The 24,234-nt window shown below is 38.3% G+C and overlaps 1 protein-coding gene across 3 annotated transcripts in view; it reads left to right on the top strand.

Annotated features, from left to right (window-relative positions):
• Pparg (peroxisome proliferator activated receptor gamma) overlaps positions 1 to 24,234 on the top strand; it is a 132,193-nt gene that overhangs the window by 24,193 nt on the left and 83,766 nt on the right. The gene's annotated exons all lie outside the window — the stretch shown is intronic.

Below are 24,234 nucleotides of genomic sequence, written 5' to 3'. Positions count from 1 at the left end.
CTCCCAAAAGAAAGTGGAGTTCTTTGTAGAAGAGGTTGGTTTGAAAACTGAGGGAAAAACAGCCCAGAACAAGCCTGGAGGCCCGTGTAGTGCCAGAAGCCAGGGTGTGCTCCAGAAGAGTCAGCGTAGCTGGAGACAGCCCAGTAGTCAAGCTGAGACAATTTGAGCAATAAAACCACTAACTGTGGAACTGCATTATAGCTCCCCAAGTGAAATATATGCAAGAGTTCTGACTGGGTAAATGGATAAATGGAGACGGAGAGAATGATGACTCTTCTTCACAGAACTTAGAAGTGAGGGCAATAGAAAGTTGTTGTCAGAGAACCATAGCAACCTTTGCTGCAGGTTAGATCCACCAATGAGCACTGACTTTAGTGGGTGGATAAGAACTTAAGGAGAAACAGGATATTTGCACAGCTTCCAAGTATTTCCCCCATGCGTGTTAGTTACAAACGGGAATGAAGAGACTTAGAGTGCAGAGTCCTGGCAGACACCAACCATACCAAGCAGCCGAGGTCAGTATCAACAGTAGTAAGCTGGCCTGTGAGGTGTCCTGTGAGGGACACAGGACCTGTTTGGTGTTCTTCCCAATATTCTGTAACCTCAGCTGAATCATGAGAAAGCATTAGACATACCCTGAACAGAGACAACTTAAGAATACTTGAGCAAAATGCTTCAACAGCATCAGAGGCATAAAAGACAGGCCAAGATGGGAACCATCACACATTTTTTTTTCTTTTTTTCTTTTTTTTTTTTTTTTGGTTTTTCGAGACAGGGTTTCTCTGTGGTTTTGGAGCCTGTCCTGGAACTAGCTCTTGTAGACCAGGCTGGTCTCGAACTCACAGAGATCCGCCTGCCTCTGCCTCCCAAGTGCTGGGATTAAAGGCGTGCTCCACCACCACCCGGCCCCATCACACATTTAAAAGAAGGCGAGGAGACATAGCAAGAGAGTGTGTTGGATCCTGGAGTTGGAGAGGGACTAATAGTAGTGAGAAAACTGGGGAAGTCCAAATAAAGGGGCGAATATTACTATGTCAGCTTATTTTTGATAATTGTGCTAGGGTTTGAACATGTGAACTGTGGGGAAAGTTCCACAAGGTTGAAATCTGTCATCTTCTTATCTTTTCTGTAAGCCTTAAGTTAAATCATTTCCCAGTTATAAAATGTTTTAGTCATGATTTTATTTATTATTTATTTAATTTATTGCCATTTTGGGGATCAAATTCAGGGGCTTGAACATTCTAGGTGAGCACTCTACCACTGTTACATCCTACCCTAACCACTGAATATGAAGATCCCAGCTTCACAAATATGCACCTCACTGGGAACTCATTTGTAGCAAATGGTTTAATCCAGCTGGGGACAGGATAGGATGCAAATGTTCAAACAAGAACCTCTCAAGGTTTGTTTTTGTTTCCTAAATCTCATCCATAAACTCTAGATCCCCACTCTATTGCCTAGAATCTTATATTTGAGCAGTGAGATGGGTGAAGACGGAGTGTTAGTAAGATTGTTGGGGAGTGCAGCTGAACAAGTAACACAAAGAGAGCTTGGATATCTAAAGGAAATCAATAACAGCCTTGAGTTTGTTTTGAAAATTGATTTAACCTTAGAAAAGTATAAAGTGATTTAAAGCAGAGAGACCAAGCCCTTCAAAATGAGACAAATATGCACTTTGGCATCTGAAGGAATGATCTAAATTCAGTTATTTGGCATGAAAATTAAATGCTAAGTATTTGGAGTTTGACCCTGAATTTTTTTTAAAAAAAAACTCACTTGCATGTTTACCCAATTTAGTAAACTGAATCAGTTATCAGATTTTAGGTGAAAGGAAGCCTAGCAGAAGATGTTCCTAATGCAGCTTAGAGTCCTAGACAAGGGAGCGAGGGCTGCTGAGGCTGGGGCAGGAGTGAGGCATGAGCGTGGAATGGGAACAATTTCCATCTTACAAAGGTTTCTGATGATGCCCACTCGCCATGGCAAATGTACTTTACCACCACTGAACTGACATTTTGGAGGGACTTAAAACACGTAAAAATAGCTAAAATGCTAAATTTATGTATATGTTACTATATTGGAAAAAAAGAAATTACAGAAGTCTTCAGTAATTACATTTCACTTCACTTTTTTATGGTGCCTTTACCCTTGGGATCATTTTGTTTTTAAACCTAGGGATGATTTTCTGAACATAATTTGCCCACTGGCAGTTTAAATGGCCCCTGTGCCATAAATTGTGAAGTTCAAAGAAAAACCCAATGAGTTGCCTGTGGGTTAATTTACAACTAAGGCGGATGAATCTATACAAAGAAGAAAAGCCCCCAAAAGAAATACGTTAACGGATGGTGAGGGAGACAAGCATGTAGATAAAAGATATTTGAACTTGTTTGGTCCCAGTGATTTTATGACAGAGGAATTCAACTATAGCTGTACTGGGTAGAGCGAATCACAACTCTATAAATCGCTAATGAGACACAGCGATCTTTATCAGTTTCTCTATGTGACACAGGCAGCACTGGGACGTGCTTTCTGTACACAGTTCTGCCTAGCTGACCTCTATGCCTGAATTCAGAGCTTCGGGTTGAAATATGGATCATACATGGCATTGAAACCTTAAGGGTAGGCAAGTGCTATGTTTGCAGCAATATGTGAAGCTAACATAAATTACTTGTTATGTTAGAATGTTAGCTAATGGGTTTGTTTTGCTATACTTTTTTTCTTCTTTTTCTTAATTTGATTTGTTGGGAATTAAACCCAGTTCTTCCCAAACTCTTAAGTACACACTTTACTACAGAGCTGCAGTCAAGGTTTACAGTAGTTTCTTTTCTTTTTGTTTGTATTTTTAGACTCATTTTTAGTAATTTAATTACTCATAGTTATGCATGTGCATGTGGAAGCCAAAGGTGTTGAATACCCTGGAGCTGGAGTTATAGACAGTTGTGAATTGCTTGATGTAGATGCTGGGAAATGAACTCTGGTGTTCTGGAAGTGCAGCAAATGCTCATAATCATTGAACCATATCTCTAGCCCTTTTGTTGTTTTATGAGACAGGACTTCATGTATCCTGTACTGGTCTGGAATTCACTATATAGCTCAAACTGTCTTTACACTTGTGACAATTTTTTTGTCTCACCTCCAAAGTGCTGGTATTTCAGGCCACACTGTCCCCACTTATCATCTATCTGTCTGTCTATCTATCTATCTATCTATCTATCTATCTATCTATCTATCTATCTATCTATCTGTCATTTATCTCACTCTTTGCCTCTCTCTCTTAAGAATGAGTCTCATCACAAGATTTTCATACAAATATTCACTATACCTCTAACATAATCATTTGCCCCCTTTGTCCCTCTTATCATTTCATTCTAAACACTTTTATTCTTAAAAATCTATGAAAATGTATTTAAAATAAAAAATATCACAATCACACAAAAACTTTCTCCCATAATTTTGGAATACGTTTTCCTCTTGTATGTCCCACTTGGCTCATCTTACTCTGCTGCTAGAACATTTACATTTTCTCTAGTTTCTGCCTGATTACAGATGTGTTGTTATGGCAACAAGACTTTCCATTGTAGTGACTGTAGTGACATTACATAATTTACTAAGCCAGGTTTTAGGTGCTGGTTGGTTTTTGTTTGTTTGCTTGTTTTGATTTGGTTTTTGGATGAAATAACTGTTTATGCTATTATGTATCACAATTATTTCCTGGCACATATTCCATTTAATTTTCAAGGTTGTCTTCTTCAGTTAAGAGGAATCGTTAATGGAATTGCTTGGATAATTATATTGTTTTTGCTTCATTAGGATACACTAGTAACAAATGAACAAGTTCAAATAACTTCTTTTTTGTTCTCCACCTCCCAAAAGTTAGGATTACAGAACTGTGTCTCATCATAACCAGCTTGTTTAAATGAATTAGCATTTATAGAGTTTATCAGTTATTTAGGAATAAAGTAACACAAGTGATTTTGTTGTTGTTTTTCTAAAAAACAAAACAAAAACCCAGTAGGGTTGGGATATAGCTGAAGTGGTAGAGTGGTTTCTCTTTCGCACAAGCACTTGAGCCCCATCCCTCGAAGTCAAACAAACAAACCAACCCTATCAACTAATAAAACCAACAGTTGACTTTATAGCAAGGATTATTTCCTACAGAATATTTCCTGAGGCTATGTAGATTTAAATAAAATGTAGCACAACTACATGTGCTGAAGACTAAATCTATGTACTGCTGACTAAGAGGAAGGAATAACAACTTCTGAAAATGTAGATCCGATAAAATAGAATACAACCCAACTTTGAAATTATATATATTTAGTGAAGCATGATAGAACAGGTCTGTAATCCCAGCACTCAGGAGACTGAGACAAGGAGATCTCAAATTCAAGGACAATTTGAGCTATATGGGGAGATCATTTCTCAAATATATTTTTTCATCAATTAAAAAATGATTATAGGGGGCTGGATACATGGTTCAGTGATTAAGAGTTCAATTCCTAGCACCCACATGGTACCTCACATAGTCTGTAATTCTAGTTCCAGGAGATCCAGTGCCCTTTCTGGCCTCCTTGGGCACCAGACATATACACAATATACAGACATAGATACACTCATACACATAAAATAAAAATAAATAAATATTTTAAAATATTATTAACCATTTTAAGGTGATAATGGTCTTAGTATCTTAGTCAACTCTTTTAAATTTATACTTTAAATATTTGGAAGGATATTTTTAGGGTAAAGAAAGCATAAGAGGAAAATTGAAGATAGAAACATTTGCAGTTAAAATAAATAGGAAAAATATTAGTTTATGGATGAAATTCATTTTTATTGTTAGCTCTTTCAGAGGTTAAGTCTGTGTGTATGTATGCACATGCCTGTGAGCACCTGCCTTTTAGTTCCTGCCAATCATTTGTATGTTGCAAATAATGCATATAAATCACACACACTTATGAAAACTACTATTATTCAGTGGGGCAAAGCTATGATCTCTTTCATTTTATTTTAGTTTTTTTTCTTTAAGCTTATAAACTCCTTGTTCTCTAGATCCTATGATCTGAAATCATTTAAATTATTTGATGTTTTTAACCTTTTATACTCCCTGTAGGCAGGACATAGGAAATCAAGTGACGTAAACATCTTTAATAATCTTTAAAAGTCATAAGACTTAGTCAGGACAAGAAACAATCAGGAATAAATTTCAGGGAAATACCATAATGGCACGAGTTTTGTTTTCTTTTGTTAGCAAACCACGTGGCTTTTCCTTTCAAATCCAAGAACACGTAGTGTGGTCTCCTTTTAAGATTTCATTTTCATCTGCATCGCAGAAATATATATTTCCCTGAATTTACTCACTGTAATTTGTGATTGCTTTTGCTTATCTGTGAAGGAAGTACAGCAGCTCCCACTGGGGAAATACCATGTTAACTTGATCCTAAAATAAGAAATCTAAGGGAAAGGTCACATCCTAATAACTTGTGCAAATCTAAATTCCCATGGAGCTTTGAAATTGTCCTGTAGAAGTTGAGTGTTCACAACATGTTATTCGATTTCTTCTAGAGAGTGCTGTAATGCCAAAGCGCCTCTGCGTCCAGAAGTAACCACTGGAGTTTACATGCAGTTGACAAGGACTAGTTTTGTTAGTTTTCTACAGTAAATACCCTGAGAAATTTAGCATGACTAATAAACCACAAGACCTGTTTTTGTTACTTTCACTAGGCTATGAGGATTGTTATTGGGAAGTAGTATAATCATGCAGTGAGAACGGCCTTTCCTGCTACTGTATATGTGCCTCATACTCAGCTTTTCACTAACTGGCTTCGAGAACCTCCTCTATAATTCCAGAAAAACGCACTGCCTGGAAAGTCAACAAATGTGATCTCTTCAGTGAACTGGTTAGTTCTCAAAGACTTTAGACCTCAGTTTCTTTATCTGTTAAGTAGGAGAGTGTGTCTATTTCTAGAATCAAGTAAGAACAGATTAATAAAGAACTCAGAAACTGTTACAGGACTGTTCTTAGAGTATTAGCATTATCATGACTTTTCCTCTTTTCCCCAAAAGAAATAAAAGCATAAGTGAGTCAGTTCACTCTATACTGCTCACATCCATAATCTCTTATACACCCCTGTCTGACCCTTCTTACCGCCAAGTCCAAGTCATTCCTGAAAAGGGTGGACTTCTCATGGAAGCCAACACATTATACCAAGTATAAGAGATTTACAACAAGAGCTGTTTTCTAGAACATGCTAATTTTTTTCTGAAGATGTTAGAAAAACATCTTAGAGATGTCTTTATTGATTTGGAGCAATGTGCATTATTATTCCTGAGTCTCTCCTTAAGTATTACAAAACAAAGCAAAGCACAGTGTGTGATTTTTGTCCCTTCCCAGTTTTGTGGGCTTTGTCTTTTGATGTACTGTTATCTATCTGTTTTATGATGATAGTGTACTTCCAGTAATTAAAGACATCTGGGTGCCTTGCTTCCTGGGACTCAGTCTGTGGCAAGCTGTTTGTTAAGATTATTTACATATACCTGCATTTCTTTTTCAGTTCCAGACCTCATAGTATAATAATTTTATACAATAAGAAACACACACGGTTTACTTAGGGACTTGGGATATCTTTGATTTTCAATAGTAGAGTCCATACTTAGCATATATGAGGTCCAATCCCTAAGCATCAAAAACAAAATAAAATTAACCCTCAAAACAACAACTTATTTGCTTAACTGTTTATCTATGTGATATGAGTTCAGAGAATTCCTGGAACTCTTCAATGTCTCACAAATAAGCTTAACTCAGGAAAAGTTTTAAGTTCAGTGTTCATGTTAATTATTGCTACAAACCAAGATGAAAAGCATGAAGATGTAGGAGGCCTTAGCACCCTACTGTACATTACCAGAGTAAGCTGCCTTGTGCTAACAGTACGCAGCCACTCTCTTAAAAATGTGAATACCTGAGCCTGACAGAGCACTCAGCCCCTGCAGATTCACATCTTACTAAAGAGAAACTGGCCTGGGACAGTGGCAGCTAGCATATGCTAAACCAACATGATATGTGGTGGGTTTATAATCATCTTGCCAAGGCATATTCTTATTTTGTAAAGTCACTCTTTTATCTACTAGACTCTGTAACAAAAGCAATAATAACAGTGAACAAGCATCTCAGAATACATATTTTCATTTACTCTGCTCTCAGGTACTAAATGCTACTGGGTGGAAAAGCCTTCCTTTTCTTTTGATTGTAGATGTATGCCCAGATGAATGGTCCATCATCTAATTTTATTTTCACTGCAGAGCCACCTTCTGTGCCTCTCTAAAACTCCAAGGTGGTGTTCTGCCCCCTCTGAAGGGAGTCTGTACTGTAGTGTGGTTACCTCCAATGGTCTGACACCAGACTCTCAATAGCTTTGAGCTCTTAACTGTAAAGGACCAATTATATCCTATTATTGTTGGTATGAGTAAATTTTTCTGTAGTACCCTTTATTCTTCTCTCATATATTACATCCCAATTGCTGTCTCTCTTCCCTTCCCTTTCCCTGGTCCCCCTCACCTCTCCTCTTCCCCAGATCCATGCCCTTCTGTCTCCCCTCAGAAAAGAACAGGCCTCCCAGGGACATCAACCAAACACTGCATAATGTGCTACAATAAGGGAGTGGCAGGGGCAGTCTCTGACTCTTTTTGCCTACTTTTGGGACACTTTTCCTCTTACTGAGTTGCCTCATCTAGCTCTGATGTGATGGTATGTGCCTGGTCTTACTGTAGTACACTTCTTAAGAACGCTGACTAGCTAGTGCTTAACACAATTCCTAGCTAACATTCAAGTTATAAAATTATAATTCAACTGAAATTAAATTATTCAAACATCTTTGTTTCTAATAAATAAGCATTGTATTATTAGCGGTCTTCACTAAGAATTATGTGTGCTAGAGAGTGAATGTGAAAGTCAGAGGTCAGCCTCCAGTGTCCTTGTTCAGGAGCCATTACCTTGATTCTTGCTGGTTTTCCTTCACTGGTACTATGAGTGTACGCATGATGAGGAGGTGCATGAAAGTCAGAGGACAGTTTTGTGCAGTCGTTTCTCTCCTACCTTTATGTGGTTCTGAAGCATAGACATGTCACCAAACTTGTGGGGTGAGTGCCTTTACCAAGAGAGACATCTCACTGAACTGTCTTCCCAGCCCTATTTAAAAACTTATTTTTAAATTTATCAACCTGCGATCCAAAGTATGCTACAAGACTGTATTATGTTTTTAAATTCTATAATTTATCAGCTCTAATCTGAACATCTGAAAGCTAACATGATAACACAAACAGAAAATTCCACACCTAACCTTGTGTGACAGGTTGCTGTTAATAGATAGGTGCACAAAAGATACTATAAAACTACTTTCAAACTGTGGATCTAGGTGTTCGTGGGTTATAAATGAACTTTGTCCATAGTCTGGAGTCTGTCATCCAAGATATCTCAGCATATAAATGCAAATATTCAAAAATCTGAAATTCAAAACACCCCTATTGGATAAAAGGTATATTGAGGATGGAGAAATGACATCATACCCCATAACTTTTGACTGATGTACAGAAATAGAGGTATGAAAAGAAACAGGAACAAAGCTGTGTTTAGGAAGATGAGCCAATTCTGGACTTACTGAAATTGAAGTGAAGGTGAAACAGCTGATAGGAAGACCCAGAGTGAGACGGAGATAGATGACTGAGCTTCATCTCAGACGTCAGAAGTGGACCTGTCAGTTTGCATGTCTGCAGTACCTATTGAAGAACTCATTGAAAGATGAGCCTCTAAGAATCAATTCAGAAGCTAGGTGTGGCACACGTACCTATAATCTGAGCTATGTAGGGAATTCCAGACTAGCCTGAGTTACACAATGAAACCTTATTTCAAAGAAAAACAAAGGAGCAAACAGTTAGTTGGTAAAGGTCTATATATTTTCCTAACTGTAAAATGTTTCTTGGAAGCAAAAATCAACATCATCTTCATTATAATTAGTATACAGTATAGTGTATGACTCTTAATAGCTAATCAGTAAATATTTATTAAATGAGTGAAAGTTAAATTACAAGTGCCGCCAACAAAGAGGCTTTTTGTTGTTTCTTTCCTCTTGCTCTCTCAGTCTCTTTCATGAAAATTTAGGGGCTTTGTCAATCATGTTTAAATGTTGCTTTTCATGACAAAATGGTTTTGCATGCTTTTAACTGAGTTTTTCATTTGGCTGCTATGGTAGTTTGAAAGAAAATGGCCCCCAAAGGGAGTGGCACTATTAGGAGGTGTGACTTTGTTGGAGTAGGTGTGGTCTTGTTAGAGAAAGTGTGTCACTGTGGAGGTGAGCTTTGAAATCTCATATAGGCTCAAGTCATACCCAGTGTCACAGACCGTTTTCTGTTACCTACAAGTCAAGATGTAGGACACTCAACTACCTCTCCAGCACCATGTCTGCCTGCATGCCACCATGTCACACCATGATGATAATGGACTAAACCTCTGAAAATGTAAGCTACCCCAATTAAATGTTTTTCCTTTATAAGAGTTGCTGCTGTGGTCTCTTCACAGCAATAGAAACTCTAAGACAATCGCTATATTAACGTTTTGTTAAAAGGAAGCCAAACTCAGGAATTAACCTAATTTACTGGAAATAAGATTTTTAAAAATGCCCACTGTAGTAACTTAAAAGTTAATTTGCTTCTTGATTTTCTTTTTACCTTTGGTTAATTTAAAATTTGCCAAGAATGTTTTTATTATAATAAGGAGCTATGTTTATATTTTCATGAGAAGATTAACTAAAATAACAGAAATTTATATCTGAACAAATCTAGTGATGTTGATTAAAGAAAGCACACACACACACACACACAAACACAAGTCATCCCAAATTCAGTAATTTTCCCATTAAACCCGTGATTTCAGTTGTCCTCCAGCTAGCTAAAGTTGCCAGATATCACTACAATACCTTTTACTTCCTGTTGGTTTTTGCAACCCCTCCAAACCCCAAAATGTGGTGGGCTGAGTTGTTAAAAACCCCAAAGTCGGACAATACAGCTTATTGCACTTGTATTGGAAGTGTTTTGCCAGGATTAACTATGGGCTAGAGAAATGCATCTGAACTTACAACAGTCCAGTGATACCGAATAACCTTTTCCAGACCACTCCAGCAAAAAGCCAGCATAAAGCCTCAATACTCTGTACAGTGGGAAAGTTACAGTTTCACCCAAGTCAGCAGAGCCCTCTGGTTAATGTTGGAAGTGAGAAAACTGCCTTCAAGAATATTTGTTCAAACCCATTTTGTATACTTTTGCTGTCCCAGAACATTATCACTTACCATATTATCTTGGAGGTCAATGATTCTTTCCATTTTTCTGATCAGGAATGAGCAGAGTCATACACTTCACACTTGGCAGGCCAGTTCCAGCCAACTAGTGATTTGAAGACATCTTTGTCTCTTTTCATTATGGAGTTTCAAGCTTGGCAGTTTATCTCTCAAACTCCCTTTCCCCCAGGTAGAAATTTAGAGTATTTGTTTATATAAAGAGAAATGCAGATTTTCATAAATGGCTCTTTGGTTCTTGGGTAGAAACTAAAACGCCAAGCAGGACAGCCAGGCAACTACAAACTGAAGGTTCATTGGGAGCTGCTGAGAAGGCTGGTAGAAGTGGCCGGCCTGCTAAAATACTTGGTAATTGGTTAAAGGGCTGTTCAGTTATAAGTACCAGCTTATTTCTCAATGTGGACTATCACATTATCTTTAGAAGAGTGACCAATTTGCTGTGATATACATAGAAATAACCTTGGAAGAAATGATCTTGCAGTTTGAGGGATGAGGTGAAAAGAACATACTGGTAGAAAAGACAGAAACTCATTGTTTTAACCAAGGCTGCCTTGTCCTCCCTGGCCTGAAAAATCAGTGGTTCATTTGCCTCCCAAAGACAGAGCCGTGGTGACCCCCTGTGTGGGAGTATGCACACCTATAAATCAGCAGTCTAAGTGGAATCTTGGCAGATGAGACCTTACTCAGGAAGGCAGAATTTTGTTTATATTTAGATAATTTTAGCACATGGCCCCCAGGAACATGGTAAGAACTCCAGCAAAAAAAAAAAAAGCCTGAAAACAGCATTTGCTGTGAATAGTCACCTTTACCCCTTTCCACTGGGTTTAGTCCCAAGTAGCCTCAGAAGTAGAATGAGGGAGCAGGGGGCAGCAACTAAGACCACAGAGTGTTAGGATGGTGGCTGATGGGAATGATTTTGCAGCACTGTTGAGAGGGGCATTCTTCCTCCATAGCAACAAGCTGCTGATTCCTGAATAATTTATGATTTTCTGAGATTAGAATTAACTTAGAGTTGAAAATGGTCAATCAGTAAACAGCAAGCTTTTCATCTCTCCTTTTCTATTGTAGAAAAATATTAAACAAAAATTACCATTTTAACTAAACTCAGGGGCATTAATGATATTCACACCGTTGTACAGCTGTCCCTTATATCTTTCTAAAACTTTTCTGTCATGGAAACTCAAGTTCTGTACCCTCTGAACCCCATTGTTCATCCCTAGCTTTGGGATTACCTCTCTTCTGCTTTCTGCCTCTTTGAATTTACCTATCCTAATTGTTTCATATCAATGGAAATCATACCATATGTGTGGTTTTACTCATGGTTTGTTTCACTTAGCACAATGTCTTTAAGGCTCACTCATGTGAACATTCCCTTTTGTTACTGAACAATACTCCATTTTATTCATTCATCTGTTGCACTTAGATTTTTTCAATCTTTTCCTTTGCAAATTGTACTGCAAGGACTACTGATGTTCACTGGTGTATTGGAGTTTCTGCTCTCAGTTCTTTGAGATATAATATACTTAGGTGTGGAACCATGGAGTCACATGGTGAATTAATCCATTTTCCATTGATATAAATAGACAAGGATGGATACTCTGAAAAGAAAAGAAACTTTAGCTCTCAATCCTAAAGGCCATAGGGCATAGTTCTGGCCTTGATTGGGCTATGGTGAGGACCTTGGAGAGAGTGCTTTCATAGTACCAGGAATTGGGGCGGGGGCAGGACTTAGGAAAGCCTGGGCAGGGCAAATCTTGCTATTTAGTAACAACTCTGTAGGGAGAACCAGCCAGGTATCACAGTCACTTCTGAAGGCAGTGTCCCCACAGGTCCCATGTCTTAACAGTCCCACCACCACGTAATATCACCACACTGAGAACCAGACTTCCAACACTTAAACCTTTAGGGAGGAACAAGCCATATCTAACCAGTGGAATGTGGTAATTCCAAGGGATTTTGTTGTTATTGTTTTGAGACAGGGTCTTAATTTGTACAGGCTTACCTTGCACTTGGCATCCTCCTGCCTCTCAGGCTCTTAATTGTTGAGCTAAAAGGCATCTGTGGCTTGTGTTTCATGTTTTAAAGAACTGTCAAGCTGATTTCCACTACCAAGTCAGCAGCCTATTTTCCAACCAACAATATATTTGGGTTCAAAGTTTCTATGTACTTTGCAGCTGTATAGCAGCCATCTTGTTAGGTGTGAAATATTATCTCACTATGGTTTTGATTTGCTTTTTGTTGATGATATTGACTCTTGAGAATCTTCTCATCTATCATTGGTTGTTTATACATCTTCTTTGGAAAAAACTGTCCTTTGCCCAATTTTTAATTTCTTTGTTTGCCCTAGATATCTCTTGGTTTCTTTTCACATTTAAATTCATTTTCTCACATCCTTTTCCAGATAATAAAAGTTCTCATCTCATCTGAATACAAGTAGATATTCTCATCAGCCTCCATTAGCCACACACAATGAAAAAACTGAGTGCTTCTCATGCTATTGCTAAAAGCATTACCTAAGAGTCTGTTGCTCTTCAAATGGATTCCTCGGTGCAGTGGAATTGCATGTGTTCTTTTTAAGACCTAACTTCACAAGCCCATGTGTGGGTTTGTATCACTGGGAAGAAATCTAGAAGACAAATATCTATTTTTCTCTAAGAAATGATGAAACTTTAGATCTTAAGGAGGCAAGCCATGAGTGTCTCAGACCCACAGATTCCTGTAGATCCACACATGAATGTAAAAATAAAAATATTGTCTTTGTGTCATAACAAATCATTATAAAGACTAAATTCCACAAGTTAAGAACATATCTTAGCTGGGTGGTGGTGGTGCATGCCTTTAATCCCAGCACTCAGGAGGTAGAGACGGCAGATCTCTGTGAGTCCAAGGCCAGCCAGGTCTACAAAGTGAATTCCAGGACATCCAGGACTATTACACAGAGAAACCCTGTCCCAGGGTGGGGGGGGGGGGAAGGAAGGAAAGAAAAGAAAAGAAAAGAAAAGAAAAGAAAAGAAAAGGAAGAAAGGAAAACACCACAAAAACAAACAAGCAAACAAAAGCATGTCTTTGGTGCTGGAGAAGACTTGGTGGTTAAAAGTGCTTGCTGCTTTTCTAGAGGACACCAAGTTATGTTTCCAGCACACAGAGATGGCTCATAGCTTCCTGTAACTCCAGCTCCAGGGAATCTGACACCCTCTTCTGACCTCCATGGGCATTGCTCACATGTGCCATATATATACACACACATAAATGAAAAATAAAATAGGGCTGGTTAAGTAACTTGCATAACCCTAAACTCTACTGGACACTGTCTTTTGTTGCTGGCACTGTGCCACAGAAATGAGTCTACAGTGTGGTGGGAAGGCAGAAGGCAAGCAAGTTGTCATGAAATGATGAGTGCCACAAGGGAGGAGAGGGAATATGCTAAGTTGTTTACAACAGGAGGGGACTATCAGGTCTTTGTTGGAAGAAGTGATTTTTATACACTACCAAATGACATGGAGAATTACCTTAGGAAGTCACGAGAACAGCAGTAGACAAAGTGAGGTGTGGAGGCTCTGAACTGGGAAAAGCTTCTCTCACTGACTTAAGAGAAAAGGAGTCAACTGAGGCTTCAGAGAAAAATGGAAGCTTGGTTTTAAGGCAGAGGTCAGCAAGAAGTTAAACTGAGGGTAGGGGAGTGATGTCTTCTAATTGGCATCCTTAGAGGATCCCTCTGGCCAACAGCAAGTGAATTGGCTGGAGGAGACTAGAGTAGATGGGACACCTGATAGGAAGGGGTGTGTGTGTGTACGGGTGGGGGTATATGAGAGGTGGCTGGCCTGAATTACAAGGATAAGGAGGCAGAGAAGGAGTCATATGTAAATACAAGTAGAGTCAAAAAGCTATAGCTGTTAGCACAGACATGTATGACCTTTTGCAAATGATCAGCAGGGAGATGCGTCCAACCATTTAGAAAGTAGAACTAAATGAAAGAGGATGGTATTAGGGGAATTGATGTAAGTTTAGTTGATGACCATTAACTCTGAGTTGCCTATGAGATATTTGGATGGAGATGTCAAATAGATATTTGTCTATGGGGCTGAGTCACAGAGACAGTGCTGATACAGAAACATAATTCAGTACCACGCATCTCTGATATTTTCAAAACTTACATGCCAAGGTAGTTTTATGCCAATGACTGTCAGGTTGAACAGTTTCCAGTTCTTTTATTAGAGTCTTATCATATGAAGAGGTGGTCAACCCATGCGAGGAATAGATTATTCTTGGTAAAACTCCTATTATTTTTTTATTTCTAGACAAGTGCTGGAATTGAACTCTGGGCCTCAAGCATGCTAATACTCACCCACTCTGGCACTGTGTTCCACCATAGGCCCCTGTTCCTGATAAAATTAAGTCTCTGGCTAATCAATGCACAAGAAGGCTCTTTTCATTTCCATTTGTATAAATCTTTCTTCATAGTAAGCCATTTTTTATTTTGATAACTATTACAGGCAAACTAAAATATACATTAAATTTAGATAGTCCAAAATTTATGAGTTTGGAACTTTTAATATTATCATTTCAGTTTGATTAATGACATTTGACTCTAGGTATAAAAACATACAAGGTTATTTCAGGAAACACTCTAGAAGAGTGGCTTTCATCCTTTGTGTCTCGACCCCTTTGGAGTCAAATGACTCTTTCACAGGGATTGCCTAACACCATCCTGTATATCAGTTATTTATATTATGATTCGTAACAGTAGCAAAATTATACAATTGTAATTATGGAGTAGCAACTGAATTTTCTTGTTGTTGTTGTTTTTTCGAGACGGTGTTTCTTTATAGCTTTGGAGCCTGTAGCTCTTGTAGACCAGGCTGGCCTTGAACTCACAGAGATCTGCCTGCCTCTGTCTTCCAAGTGCTGGTATTATAGGCATGTGTCACCATGGCCTGGCCTACGGAAATAATTTTATGGTCTGTAGTCACCACATGAGTAACTGTATTAAGGGTCGCAGCATTAGGAAGGTTAAGAACCACTGCTCTAGAAGCTACTTTTAAAGAAATCACTTTTCAGCCTCTGTTCCCTCTTTAGCATCTGTCTGTTTTTTCTAAAGATGTGCAAACAACTTGCTGAACCAGTACTGTGCTGCTAACTGGCTGGTCACCAAACACTGAAATAATAAATTTTGTAGAAGGGAAATAGTTCATTCATAAGGCAGGCAAACATGAGGAAACAGAAAGCCCAAGCTCCAAGCCTGTCTCCTGGAGGAGAAAGCTTGGGGTACTTGAGGAAAAGTGAAACAGGTTGGTGGGCAGCATGGAGAAAGGAAATTGAAGGGAAGGGACGGTGGAAAGGCAGTGTAATTGAGCTTCATGGCTCTTCCTAAATATGTGTTCAGAACATGGTGGTTCTAGCATACCTCAAAATGGGGTTTTGATTTTCTTACATCACAAGGTCACCCAGTGCACACTACTTGCACGAGCCTTACTTAAGTGTCCCTATTCTCAACCAGTTTGAACTACACAAAAGCAGCTTCTGAGTTCCCAAAAAAGAATTTAGACAATTTGTATCATGGCTGATGTGTCAGAAATGTTGTGGACAGCAAAGCTAATAGGCGTGTAGTGCTTAGCTCCCGGAGCTCTAAACTCTATAATTAAGTGAGTCAGGCCAGAGGGTTGATTCAAGTCTTCCCACTACTTCACAACTCTGGGCAAATCAGTTAGATTTCATTTTTTTCTTTAGTACATGGGTTTTAATATAATTTCAGCTAGTATGATTAGGTATGCCAATGTATTCCCCAATATCATTAATTTTATTTAAAAAACAACGTATTTTTGATAAATGACTTAATATATAAGCCGGGGTTTTTTACAGTTCCACTAACATTAAAAATAGGTGTGTGTTTGTGTGTGTGTGTGTGTGTGTGTGTGTGTATTCATACAGTAAAGAGTCATTATGTTATATTAGGTTTGAGTGAACTAAGTCATGAGGAGACTATGGCAGGAATATTTCAAATGGTGGTAATAACTTGTGTGTATGCATGTGCAGTGTGCAGTGTGAGTATGGATGCTAACATACATGGATGCAAATGTGCCTGGAGGTTAGACCCCTATATTGTGTATCTTCCTTGATTGCTTTCCACATTGTTTTTTGAGACTCACTGAACATGGAGTTTATGGGTTTGTTGAGAATGACTGACTCGTGAGCTACAGGAATCTTCCTGTCTCTATTTTCCCAAACACCTAGTGCTGGGGTTTTGTGCACCTTCCTTTTTACATGAGTGCAGGAGATTTGAACTCAGGTCTTTGTGCTTGAATAGCAAGCACTTTATTGAATGAGCTGTCTCCCAGCCCTGACTTACCATTTATACTTACCATGTGACAAGCACTTTCAGTTCAGGCTCCTTTCTTTTCTTGTTTTGTTTTGTTTGAGACAGGGTTCCACTATGTAGACTTGGCTAATTTGGAACTCACAGAGATCCACCTGCCTCATCTTCTGGGTGCTTAGATTACATGCCTGACTCCTGTTTGTTTGATTTTTCTTTGCTTGCTTTCTTCTCCCCAAGTCCCTCTGTTGCTGAGAGTTGAACACAAACATTCAAAGATTGTGAAGACTTGAATCATATCCCTAGCCTCACATTATTTCTCTCAGTCCTCATGACATCTTCAACAGTGGTTCTCAGCCTTCCTAAGGCTGCAACCCTTTAAATACAGGTCCTTATGTTGTGGTGACCCCCAACTGCAAAATTATTTTCATTGCTACTTCATAACTGTAATTTTGCTACTGTTATGAATCGTAATGCAAATATCTGATGTGTAGGATGGTCTTAGACAACCCCTGTAAAAGAGCTATTTGACCGCTAAGGGGTCACAACCCACAGGTTGAGAACTGCTGGTCTACAACGAGGAAACTGAGACTTAAATAGTTTACACACACAGTTACTGCACTAGTTATAGAGGTAATGTTGAATCTCAAATTGTGATGAATTCCTCATATCTATGTCTGTATGCCTCTCTGAAGGTCCGGAGACCTGTACTGCTTTATACATACACCTCGCCTAAACCATTTATCAGACAACTTACTTTAAAGCAAATAATTTGTTTACCTGCACTGTCTCTCCTACCCTCATCACACTTTTACTTCTTCTCTTTCCAAACATCCCGTCTTTCTTCTACATGTGCTCATTCCTTCTGTCATTAGTCAGTCTTTATTCATAATAGTATGTTGTATCAAATGATGAAGATAGGAATAAAAATTAACATCAACACACAGTCACCTTCCTCCAGAAGCCATGTTCCTCCTAGAGTCTATACCCTGCTCTCCCTACCAGCCCTCATTGAGATCCTACATCTTCCACTGGGATTTTTCCAGAACCATCCCACTTGACATGTTCCTCTGAATCCCTGTGAAATTTTTTAATCTTCCCATTACCTTGGCAGTGAGCCAGGTCTACTTTTGACATCTCCTCTGATGTTGGCTCAATTCTTAGCCAAATCATAAACCTAATGTTGCCTAATGTTTCACTTTATTGTCACTTGCTTCTCTTGCAAGATTACAGATACTTGAAGGGCAGACTCACACTCTAGTGTATTTCCCACAGTGTCTTGTAAACAGCAAACACTTTTTAATTTGTTTATTTTGAGACAAGGCATTTTTGTGTTGCCCAAGCTAGCCTCAAACTCCTGGGCTCTATCAATCCTCCTTCCTCACCCTGGTGCTCAGGATTTTTGTTGTTTTGTTTTGTTTGTGTGTATCTTATTTTAAGTTGGTCTGATACATTTTTATGATTTTGATAATTTTTTTGTACACATTTCATTTCCTGATTCAAAGATCTGAGCCAAGTTGCTCAGCTTTCTTGAGCTTCAACTTTTGCTAAAATGGTAGCAATTTGTACTTCTCAATATTAAATAAGGACTCTATATAAAGCATGTTCTATAATCGCTAAAAGATTATATAGTCATGATTAGTCACTTTGAGCTTCATGGTCCCTCCTCTTGTCCTGAATCTCCAATAAACCTTCACATCTCTGCTCTCACTTGCATTGCTCACATGATATACTTACGTTATTTACCAGTCAACTCTTTACAGTGAATGTGATTGTTGCTTTATTTCTACTTCTTCATTTTGTTTATTACTAAATCTTTTTTTTCTTTAGACAGTATTGCTATTTAGCCAATGGTGGCTTTGAACTTCCAATCTTCCTGCCCCAACCTTCAGAGTGCTGAGATTCCAAGTGTGCACCACACCTTGGCTTTCTCAGCCTTAATCTTATTTATGACCTTGGATTAAAATGGTGTGAACTGCACTCAGCTAGGTGGAAATGATGGCTCTCACGTTGCTGCATAGGTCCATCATTGTAAAAATCACAATCAACAACAAAAGAGCAGGAAGAGAAAGGTTAAGTTTTCTTTCAAGTTAGTTTATTTACTTGAAGTTTTAGATTGATAGATTGTGTCATTAGGAACTAGCTATTGAGATTTACTCTGGACTATATTAGAGTTTTGTTGTTATTTTTGGGAGGGGGTGTCTTTGTGTTTTGTTTTGTTTTGGCTAGACAACAAGCTGGCCTTGATCTTGTGCAGTCCTTCTGTCTTTACTTCCCAGGTTCCAACAGGAACCCCCAATCCTTCCCCAACACCAACACCTTAGCTGTATAGTCTCCAGAGAATACATTAGACCAGTACTTTAAAAATGTATATTTAGAGATCCTCAGAAGAGCTGGAAATAACCCCAAAAAACAATCACTTTCCTAGTTGAGATATATGATTCAGACTCACCAAGTGCTAAGAATTTACTAAACTGGATTATCCTGGTTTTTGTTGGTTGAGTTAACTGTAGTCATCAAACCCAATGTTATGCTATAGCCATTGAAATTGGCTATTTTACTCATTCTTGTTTTCACTAAGGTAAGCATTTTGTCAGGTTTTTTTTTTTTTTTTAAGTATGGTCTCCCCTTTTGGGAGCCTCAGAATGCACAAATTGACTATTGTTATTGTTATTTATGTTGAAAGACATTAAAATGAGATTTGTAATCCGAGTGGGCATTAATTATTTCACATCTGGTGGCTTGAGAAGTGGCCAGATACAACACTCCTTAATGCAAGAGAGCCTAGGGCAAAAACTGTGCAATTCCCACCTTCCTTTGCAAAACAACTGCCCGTGTGAACCTTCAACATTTAAAAAAGAGAGAGAAGAAATTTTACAGCACTACATTCTACTACAAGTTTCTTTAAAAAAAAAAATGTGTTGCTACAAGTCCTAGATCAATGAGTGAAATGTCAGAAGGGGAAGGCTATGAGGAACAAACAAACAACAGCTAAGGCAGCACTGACCTAGTTGCTAGTTGCTAAGAACCAAAGGTATCAAGACACCTATCCTCTCCTCATCACCTCATCTTGCTTAATCTTAAGGTGATGATGACCTGGTTTGCCCGTGACAGTTTCAGTCCATGCCCAAAGTCTCATATGCTTGCTAGCACTGCCTGTTTCATTCCCAATATGTGTTCTGCTGGGAGTTAATTGCAGTACCTGATCGTCTTAAGTGACCCTTATCTCAGAGACACTACTCAACAAGGCTAAGAAGTAGAATAATAAGAATGAATTCAAAGGACAGTGGTTTTAAAGCTGAGATAGTGCTAGAAACAAAAACTGATCAGAATTCTCAGTAAAATAAAAACCATAGGCGGTGTCATTCCTGTTCTCAGCCCTGGCCACTCAGGATCTCAAGGTACGAAGATCATTTAAGCCAACTTCAAGACCAGCCTTGGCAGCAAAGCAAGATCTCTTTAAAAAAAAAAATCTCAGTAATAAGATGAAGGCTGAGTTTGAAAGGCTGATTTACATACACTGTAAGCATCACAGGAGACAGCATGATCGTTCTATGGAGCTGGGAGCAGGCAGAGAGACGTGGCAGCAGTAAAGTCAGGAGATTGTGGTATATAGTTTATGCAAGGCTAATGTTAAACTTTCTGTCTGTTTTCCTGTGTCTTTCACCTCTTTGTACTTTCTGGGAACTAGTGCTATGGCTGTCTAATAGAAACACTTCAGAGAGGAAAAACAGATAAGAGATAATAGTTCCATAGAAAAATGGAAAGACTTGCTCTGTTCTTGATAAATCCAGTCACTGAAAAAGCTTAACCAAACATTACTGCCATTTATCTTAGCAATCTACAGAAACTTAGTTTTATCAGCTCAGCTGTGTGAGGTTTACTGTGCTTGTCTCCTCCCTTAGAGAGCTCTCCAGACTGGTAGCTGTGCTTTTTCCAACGCTGCACAGCATCCTTATTTTATGTTAAGGGAAGTGGTGATTAAAATAATAGCTGCTCTTGCAAAGTCTACAGAAGCACACAGAGCAAAGAGTTCCTCGTTATGAATTCCACCACCTGGAAGTAACAGTTGTTAGCATCGTGGCACATCTGTTTCCAGCTCTCAGCATACACATTTTATTTCCTTATTTGTTTGCTTACTTGTGTGTCTGTGGTGGAATCCAGGGTGTGGCTTATACTATTCTGCCTCTTTCCTCCTCCTCTCCCTCCCATCTCCTCTGTCCTACCCTCTTCTTTTAGTTTCTTTATGAAATGGGTATCTCATTTTATAGCCCAGGCTGGCCTCAAACTTGTCGGTAATCCTCCTGCCTCAGCATCCCAAGTGCTGGGACCATGGGCTTAGGCTACTCGGCTCTTTAGCCTTGAAATTAACTAAAACATCTTTCTTTCCTCCCAGTATTATAAATACCAGACTTCAGATTCTAGATTAAAGATTTAGGTTATGATCATCATTTGTACATTAACAGAAAAAAATATGATTTAGAAAATGAATGTTTTACATGTCAATTTCAACAGACATCTTGTTTATAAAACCACAAAAAGTTCACTGAGGTTAACACATAGAACTTAAATTCTGGTAATCATAGTATTCAAGAGTTAAGTTTTAGATGCAACTCAGTCACTGACTTGCTATGTTATCTGTCACAAATCACGTAACTCTTTTCTGTATTTATAAAATGAGAGGCTTAGAGCTGTAGATTTCCCAGTACCCATGTTTGATTACTCACAACTGCCTATAAATCCAACTCCTAGGGTCCAGTGTCCTCTTCTGGCCTTCGAGGGCACAGGTACACACTTGGCATGCACTAACACACACACACTAAATAAATAAATATCAAGTTGGTTCCAAGGATTTTATGGCACTGTATTGCATTATTTATTTCAAGGGAGGATATTTTTTGTGATTCTTAGTATCCATAGCATTTTATTTTAATGTAGCAAATATACATAAAATTGACTATTAATATGTGCTGTACAATTATAGCTCTTGAATATCTGTATCTATAGAACTAAAGCAAGTTTAATGTCAAGTTATAAGTCCTTTAACGTTTACATTAGAAGTGCAGGTGTGGAAATGCTACCTAGTACTTTTGTGCTATGACTATACAATTACATTATTCCCGGGACTCTTCTCCTTTGGAACTCTGAAGTGTTCCTTCCTACAGCAACACCAGCTCTCACTTGGTCTTCAGTGAATGCAAAATAATTATTTACATATTAAAGGTCTACCTTTGCCCTCTTCATAATCTTGTACAAAGAAAAGTGGTAATTCTGGAGAATTTATAAACTGTAGCACTGAAACTTCTAAGAATTTAGTTATAAAGCCATGAAGATAATCTAAAAGAGTAATTTGTATGTCAACATGAAGCAAGATTAAAATGATAGAACTGAACTTGCGGTACAGTGCTTACTTAGAATCAAACAAGACCCTGGGTGCAACCTCTAGCACCGAAACAAACAAGACCCCAAGAAACACAGATTTTGTTTCATAGAAAATATATGTTTACTCAAAAATAAGGCAACCCAAGTGTTAATGAGCTACATAGATAGTCAAAATATTCTACGTCCATGCACAGCTTACCGGAGGTTGATACATACTAAAACTTAGGATACAACAGCCAGACAATCCCCAGCCAATTGAATTCTTCATGGCATGAGCCCATCTGAATACACTGGTCTGATGAAAGCAGTCAGTCTCCAGAGGAAGAATTATAGATCAATGATTGCCTAGGATTGGCAGTAGGAGCTGAGGTTAAATATAAAGCAGTATGCATTTGGGAGATGAAAATATTGTAAAGCTAATTTATGATGATGGTGTAAAACTTGGCAAACTGAATAGCAAACAATATCTAACCTAAAATGGCAGGCCTGGTGGTACGTGCCTATAATTCTAGCATTTGAAAAGGAAGATGAAGCCAGAGTACTGTTCAAGGATAGTCTGGGCTACAAAGAGAGACCTTGTCTCAAAATAGAACAACAAAATATATCTCAGTGTGTTGTTTGAAGAAATCTTTTTCTAAAGAACTGTAGTGATTCATGATGATACTTTTCTGTTAGTACTCTTTCTCCCCACATAAGGCCCAGTGATAAAAACATTACTGTTTAGTGGAATCAGAGATCAGATCTAATAGAACATCATGGATTCTAGCTTTGATATTATCACTAAGACTGCACTACATAAAATGAGGCAATGGGTAAGTCATTCTACTTCCTTGTGCCTTGTCTGCATCATCTGTACATGAAGCACTTCTTTGTGCCTCAGTTTCCCCAGCTATTAGCAAGGGGGAGGTTAGAATAGATGTGCTTAGGATTTCCTGGACATGTGAAAAGCTCCAACTATTCATTTATTGTTCTCTAAGTTTTTCAGAACCCCTTTATACAGCCTGGCATATGGATTTTTGCACTAATTCTTAGTCACCACAGCTTCCTGATTTTAATGCATAGGTCTTTTAAGTGCACAGTTCCCAAAATGTTTATCTGAAGGTTCCCTCCCGAACTGAATGCCACATCTTCATTAGTCTCCCAGAGGCTATGTTCTCATCCTAAGTAACTCTCTTATGGAAGGTCTCCGGTAGATAACAATACACTTCCCCTTCAGGCGGTACATGGAAGAAACAATGGGCTATACAATGGAGTAGTCCTCTGTGATTACAGAGAGTGAGAATCTGGCCCATTGTTTTCTTCAGCTGCCTAAGGAAGGAGCTGTACTCTTTGGATCCCCATAAAGATTTTGGCTTGTCCACCTTTTCAGACTCCCAAGTAACAAACAATTAAGCAATCTGGCCTCCTTCCCACTTCTCATTTCAATGTGTAGGATATTTGTCAACTTGCCCAGAGTGACTGTAGGCATTTTGAGCTGTTCATCTGACTGTGTGCAATAGATAACAAATGAAAACATAATTAGAGTTATTAAGTTAAGGCTCAATTTTGTATTTGTTTTAGTTACAGAGGGAAGGAGACACCTGTTTCAGAGTTAGAAAAATGTTTCTTTTCTGTCTTCCTTTTTTTACCCTCCTTCTTTTTGTGTTTAAATGAAATGTCTCTAAATATTTCAAATGAAGTTTGTTCAAATGAAACTCCCATTTGTGAACATGTAAATAGAATATCCTACCTCCTCTTGGTATATCCTATCCTCCTCTCGGTATATCTTCAGAAACCTAGAGAACGAAGAATAAAGAATATACTTGGGATGTGGTTTAATTAGTCTATAAACTTGTCAGGAATCTTAGACTCACTTTGCAAAACTTTGCTGACATTCTAGGTAACTTTGGTGTAACCAGTTGAGTTCATTTGCTAACCTCCCCCTCCCTTAAGGAAAACTACTTGCTAAAAACTGAAAATCCCTTGAATGGAAACTTAGGTAAAACTGAAACACTGGTTCTGTTGTTTAGGGTTAGTAAATGGTTTTGTGTGTGATAAAAAGATTAGTGATTTGAAGGACCAAGATACATAAGTTTTACTTGTAACAGTCATTGGAGAAAAATGAAGTGGAAATAAAAATTCTCTAAAAATAGATTGAAAAAGAAAAAAAGATGTTTTGCAACACAAGTGTTCAATGAATAAGAGACACTGATATACCTAACC

The sequence above is a fragment of the Chionomys nivalis genome, chromosome 1 (assembly GCF_950005125.1).
Source record: "Chionomys nivalis chromosome 1, mChiNiv1.1, whole genome shotgun sequence".
NCBI lineage: Eukaryota > Metazoa > Chordata > Mammalia > Rodentia > Cricetidae > Chionomys > Chionomys nivalis.
The sequence above is the reverse complement of the archived record's forward strand: the minus strand, read 5'-3'. Positions and strand labels throughout refer to the sequence as shown.